This window comes from Lactuca serriola, chromosome 8 (genome assembly GCF_051521515.1).
Source record: "Lactuca serriola cultivar US96UC23 chromosome 8, Lser_US96UC23_V15, whole genome shotgun sequence".
Lineage (NCBI taxonomy): Eukaryota > Viridiplantae > Streptophyta > Magnoliopsida > Asterales > Asteraceae > Lactuca > Lactuca serriola.
In genome coordinates this window covers 165,411,783-165,418,625 of record NC_136415.1, presented here as the reverse complement: position 1 = coordinate 165,418,625, position 6,843 = coordinate 165,411,783, and positions in this window count along the sequence as shown.

Below are 6,843 nucleotides of genomic sequence, written 5' to 3'. Positions count from 1 at the left end.
GCAGAGATTGCTACCTTCGTAAGTAAATGCCTTACTTGCGCAAAGGTTAAGGTCGAGTATCAGAAGCCCTCTGGTTTATTGCAACAACCAGAGATCCCAGAATGGAAGTGGGAGTGGATCACTATGGATTTCATAACCAAGTTGCCCAAGACAACGGGTGGACTTGACACCATATGGGTCATCGTTGATAGATTGACCAAGTCTGCACACTTCCTGCCTATCAAAGAAACCGACAAGATGGAGAAACTTACGAGAACATACATTAGGGAAATCGTACGACTACATGGTGTACCTATGTCCATTATCTCCGATAGAGATAGTAGGTTCACCTCAAGATTTTGGCAATCACTACAACATTCCCTAGGAACAAGGCTGGACATGAGCACAGCCTACCATCCACAGACTGACGGACAGAGTGAGAGGACCATCCAAACATTGGAAGATATGTTGCGAGCCTGTGTGATTGATTTTGGGAAAGCATGGGATACTCATTTACCCCTTGTCGAATTTTCCTATAATAACAGTTATCACACAAGCATCAAGGCTGCTCCATTCGAAGCTCTCTACGGCCGAAAGTGCAGATCCCCTCTGTGCTGGGCTGAGGTGGGTGATACCCAATTAGCTAGGGGCAAGCTTCCGACACTACTCTCACCGGTCCGGAAATCATTCGGGAAACGACAGAGAAGATCGTTCAAATCCGTGAACGATTGAAAGCCTCAAGAGACCGACAGAAGAGCTACGCCGATAAACGAAGAAAACCTTTGGAATTTTCAGGTGGGAGACCGAGTCCTTCTCAAAGTCTCACCCTGGAAAGGCTTGATACGTTTCGACAAGCGTGGGAAGCTTAATCCGAGGTACATAGGGCCTTTCGAGATTCTTGCAAGAGTCGGCCCCGTAGCTTACAAACTCGACCTACCCGACACCCTTCGTAACGTACATTCTACATTTCACGTATCTAACTTGAAAAAGTGTCTGTCCGACGAGACTCTTGTAATCCCACTCGACGAGATCGAGATCAACGAGGGCCTCAACTTCGTGGAAGAACCTGTAGAGATCATGGACCGTGAGGTCAAGCAGACGAAGCAAAGTCGTATCCCTATCGTGAAGGTTCGCTAGAACGCCAAGCGAGGACCGGAATTCACTTGGGAACGCGAGGATCAGATGAAACTGAAATACCCTCATCTTTTCGCTTAATTATTTGTAACTTCGTATTTGCTTAAATTCTAATTTCGGGACGAAATTCCTTCTAACGGGGGGATGATGTGACAACCCGAAATTTCCATTTGTACCAACATTATCTATTCAATAGAAGCTAGTCCAGTTTCAGTGATTTTCATACTTTTCTGAACAAGTTTGTGTACATTAGGGTTTACGTTTAAGGAGATATCAGGAGAGTGGATGCTCCTGGTTTTGTGAAATTTGAGCATTCCAAGTTTCATAATGTTGCAGTCCTATTTCCAGAATAAAAATATTTTCTGCTAAAATATTTCAGGACTATAAATAGATTTCTGAATTTAATTAATTCATTATTCACAATTCCATATAGAGAAAAGCCATTTTCTCTCTCACGGATCTTCGGGTTTTCATCCCAGATTGTGAGTCTACTTTCCTAGATGTGTTTTATTACTTGTTTTATGCTTTATAACATAGATTACATGTCTAAAACACAGGATCCGGGAGTTTACCGCCCAAGAACGTTCTTGGGGAGTAAACTCCAAAACGAGGCCTATAAGCTTCCTAGTCCCATTTCCTTGATAGACAACTAGTTAGGGACTTAATGTATGATCATTAGAGGCTTGAAATCATTTAAGAAACACAAGTTATTGGAGTTTACGGCCAAGGATATATCTTGGGCTATAAACCCTTTTTAGGGGCTTTAAGTGCCCTAAACCACCCCTAAAGCTTAAGTACATTTACCTTCTAATGCTTGTGGCTATTTTGGACACCAAAACACTTCAATATCATTAAGTTTTAGGAGTTTATGGCCAAGATATGCTCTTGGGTCGTAAACCCCTTTTCTAAGGGTGAAATGCATCCTAAACACCCCTAAGGCCTTAAGACAAATACCCTTGAACACATAGGACTTGAATGGGGAGTAAAAGACATCAAAACCATCCCTTAAAGGGAGTTTACGGCCAAGGAACATCACTTGGGCCGTAAACTCCAAGTAAAGGCACAAATGTGTGCCTCTTGTCCCCTTCAGCGTTAGATAAAAACATGGAAGCTATCCTACATGTGCAAGTGCCTCAAATAAATTAAAACCAACACCCCATAGGAGTTTACGGCCGTAAACACTTGGGGATATGGTCATTAGGACGTAAACTCCTCAATGGGGCATTCTAGGGCCTTAAACTACTTCAAGGATTATTCCAACAAAGCTAGGTTAATTCTAGGATCAAGATAACACCTTAGGACACCCAAAACCACCAAGTGAGGAGTTCACGGCCATAAACCCATGAGTTTACGGCCGTAAACTCCAAAGGTGGGGTTTTTTGGGTGGTGAACTCTTATACAAGGTCATTTGATGCTTCAAACCCTTTTGCCTTGTCCCGTAGCAACTTAGATGCAACCATTAGGACCTTTAACACTTATGCAAAGTGTTTTACATGTTCCTAAGTGTCTTAACTTATTTGTTAAGTTATTATTTGGCTAATTAGTTATATATATGCTTATTATATGATAACTAGGCTCGTGCGTGTAACCAAGTCTCCGTTTGCCACCTAGCACGGTATCCGACACTGCAATTCAAACAGCTCACCACAAGTGAGTTCATACCCCTTTAATCAACCTTTGAAATGATTTTAAATGTTTTAAATACTTTATGGGGGGAATACAAGTCAAACACTTATAGTTATTGCTTCAATCACATGTGATTGCATTTAATCACATGTGATTAATAACTAGGAAATCAATGATTTTTACCACTGTTCAAACTATTTATCAAACTGCTTTACTTTGAAATGTTTTACAAACTCTTTTACTTTCCAAACTTATTTACAAACTGTGATTCAACATATATTCCTTATACTTAAACTGTTTTATCAACTTATGCCTTCAAATTGTTTTATAGATTGACATCAAGTCGATCTTTTCTTGAAATAATATTTATGTTTCAAATGTCTTATGAAAGCTTATTTATGCCTTTATATTATCAATTGCATGCCCATATATGTGTAGATGTATAAATAATGTTTAAAGGGGTTAGGAAGGCCATCCGCCCTATTTCCTTTTTCTCGATTTTGATGTGGTCTGGTGGGATTTCGGATGACCATCCGAAGGTCGTTTCAATATTAATTATATATCAAATATACATATATAGACATAAAAGTACTTCCATATACTTACGTACTAGACACATCATTAGTTAGTTACCATCGGGGTAACACATGATCGTACATATACAGCTATACTAGAAACATGAACATATACAACTATACTATGAGTACATATACAGCTATACTAGAAACATGAACATATACAACTATACTAGAAACATGAACATATACATCTATACTAGAAACATGAACATATACATCTATACTAGAAACAGGACATATACATCTATACTAGAAGGAGAACATATACAATTATACTAGAACGAGAAACATTACATATACATGAACACAATAACAATTGTGATCCACTGTGTCGGAGCATGCCTTAAATGTCATGGCCCGAGTTGTAGCCAGAATTCTCTTGGAGGGAGAGCGTGAGTTTACGTATAGATCTATACTGGATTGACTATCCTACACCTTGCTGCTAGCTACAGCCGGACCTGCAGGTCTGCGGGTGCCAAACGTCATTTTCTTTATTACGACCATTCATTATGTTGTTGTTACCAGTCGATAGCATGGTACAATTTATCACATATTACCTTAATATAAATCCGGTTTAAGGTAGTTAGTATATCAGTAGTTCCTATCATACAAAACTACAGTACTACCATGATTTACCCATTACATATTTTAGTGATAACCTCACTTAAGCATAAATGTACAAACTATATTTTATTAAAAGATAATTACACTTGGGAAATTTCACACTTGTACAACAATCGAGTATACAAAACAGTTAAGCCTTGGTAGAAGGTTACTTTAATAGAAAATATAGGATTTTCTGAGAGATTCAAACTTTTACAAACACTTTCAAACACTTACTTACATTTTTACAAACTTATACATTGAGACAGGTTCAAACTTTTTGACAACAAACATTGACACTAAAATACTTATGAACTCACCAGCTTAATGCTGATAAACTCTTTCAAAATAACTTGTATTCTCAGGTTATCAGTAGACAGGTACCGAGGCCAGTTTTTGAGAAGATGGAGCGCATTCAAGACTCATCTGATTATTTTGACTTACATTATTTTGGTGTCTATATCTGTACAGAACACGATTGTATTAAAATTATATATTTAATGCAATGGATGATGTTGTTTGCTTATTTACATTTACTGTGTTGTGATACTATACATGACGTCCTCCGCCCCAGAACGTTTCCGCCGTTCTTGGTTTTGGGGTGTGACAAGTTTACTTCCCAAGAGTAAACATTTTAGGGAGTTTATAGCCACATAACACATACATACATGAGTTCACGGCCGTGAACTCATGTTGGTGTGATTTTGAGTGTTTAATGGCTTGTTTGGACTTAGGGATTGTTAGAATGAATTACTAAAATGCCTTGGAATATATTAAATGAATTTATACCATTTAAAAGGGAGTTCACAGCTGTAAACTTGGAGTTTACGGCCGTAAACTCTCCTATGGTCAAGAATAATTGTTTTGAGGCACTTAAAGCAATCACATGTGATTCTAGTAATTTTTCCAAGCCTTGGGGGGATTTAAGGGCATCATTTGACACACTTTTAGGAGTTTACGGCCCAAGATTATGTGCCATGGATGTAAACACTTTTATGATGCATTTTGTTATGTTTAAGGCCCCCAAACTATTTTTAGATGGTTCTAGGATTTACCACAAGGCTATTGGTTGAGTTTCAAGGCATTTTGACATGTTAAAAGGTGTTTACTCCCCATGTTTGAGGGGTTTACGGCCCAAGAATGAGCCTTGGCCATAAACTCATATAAGTCCCTAAAAATTCAAGATTTAGGTGTTTCAAGTCCCGATTGGTAAGCCTCAAAGTCGTATCTAAGTCCCAACAATGATTTGGAAGGGTTAAATGGCTCTAAAACCCCATTTTTATGTGTTTACGGCCTAAGCAAGTTCCTTGGCCGTAAACACTTGTTCCAGGTCCTAAATCTCTTTTTAAACATTAATTTGAAGGCTAAAGAGGTTAGATAACAAGTTGGGGATGTTACCTCTTTGATTTGGAGCCTTAAACCTTTGATTTTTGGACTTGATTTGGATGAGGAGAGAGGTTGGAGAGTGATTAAGGAAATATGGCCAAAAGCTTCAAATGGAAGCTTTGAGTCCTTTATATAGTGTTTGGGAATTGGACACGGCGGAATTTTACCCGATACCGGCGTTAGGCGGGGCTTTTGGTCGCACCCGACCAAATTGCCGTAACCCGATATGGTCGATTCTAGAATTATTCTGATAACTATTATGGGGTGTTAAAATGATTTCTAATTGCGTTAAGACACCCATTAAGTCATTTTAAATTAATATAAATTAATGACTTAATTAAACGACGAAATCGTAATCGGACTTGGAACCGACGATTGGTTGATCGAAATGGATTACGAAAAGGGTTACAAGTAATGATACGAAATTTCGGGTTGTGACATTATCCCCCCGTTAGAGGGAATTTCATCCCGAAATTCAAAATTAAGATACAAGACAAGAGACATATCATGGATCTGGAAAGAGATGCGGATACTTCTGTTTCATCGAGTCTTCATGCTCCCAAGTGAACTCCGGTCCCCGCTTGGCATTCCAGCGGACCTTCACTAATGGGATGCGACTTTGCTTTGTACGTTTGACTTCTCGAACCATGATTTCGATCGGTTCCTCCACGAATTTGAGGTTTTCATTGATCTCGATCTCGTCTAAGGGAATCACTAGGGTTTCATCGGATAGGCACTTCTTGAGATTTGAAACATGGAAGACAGGATGAATGTTACTGAGCTCGTGAGGTAAACGAAGTTTATAGGCTACCGGACCGATCCTGGCAAGGATCTCGAAGGGTCCAATGTACCTTGGGTTAAGTTTCCCACGCTTTCCAAAGCGTACAGTGCCCTTCCAGGGCGAGACCTTCAACAGGACACGGTCTCCAACTTGGAATTCCAATGGTTTCCGACGGTTATCAGCGTAACTCTTCTGGCGATCCCATGAAGTTTTCAGTCGTTCTCGGATTTGAATGATCTTCTCGGTGGTTTCACAGATGATTTCAGGACCAGTGAGAGCACTGTCGGGGACTCGACTCTTGGCTAACTGTGTATCCCCCACCTCGGCCCAGCACAGAGGGGATCTGCACTTGCGACCGTAAAGGGCTTAGAACGGGGGAGCCCTGATGCTGGTGTGGTAACTATTGTTGTAGGAGAACTCGATCAAGGGTAGATGTGTGTCCCACGACTTTCCAAAATCAATAACACATGCCCTAAGCATATCCTCTAGGGTTTGGATAGTTCTCTCACTTTGTCCATCGGTCTGAGGATGATATGCCGTGCTCATGTCTAGTTTGGTTCCAAGGGATTTTTGGAGAGACTGCCAGAATCTGGAGGTAAACCTGCTATCTCGATCAGAGATAATGGACGCAGGTACACCGTGCAGTCGAACTACCTCTTGGATGTAGATTCGCGCGAGTCTTTCCATCTTGAATGATTCTTTGATTGGGATGAAGTGAGCGGACTTTGTTAAACGATCGACAATTACCCAAATGGT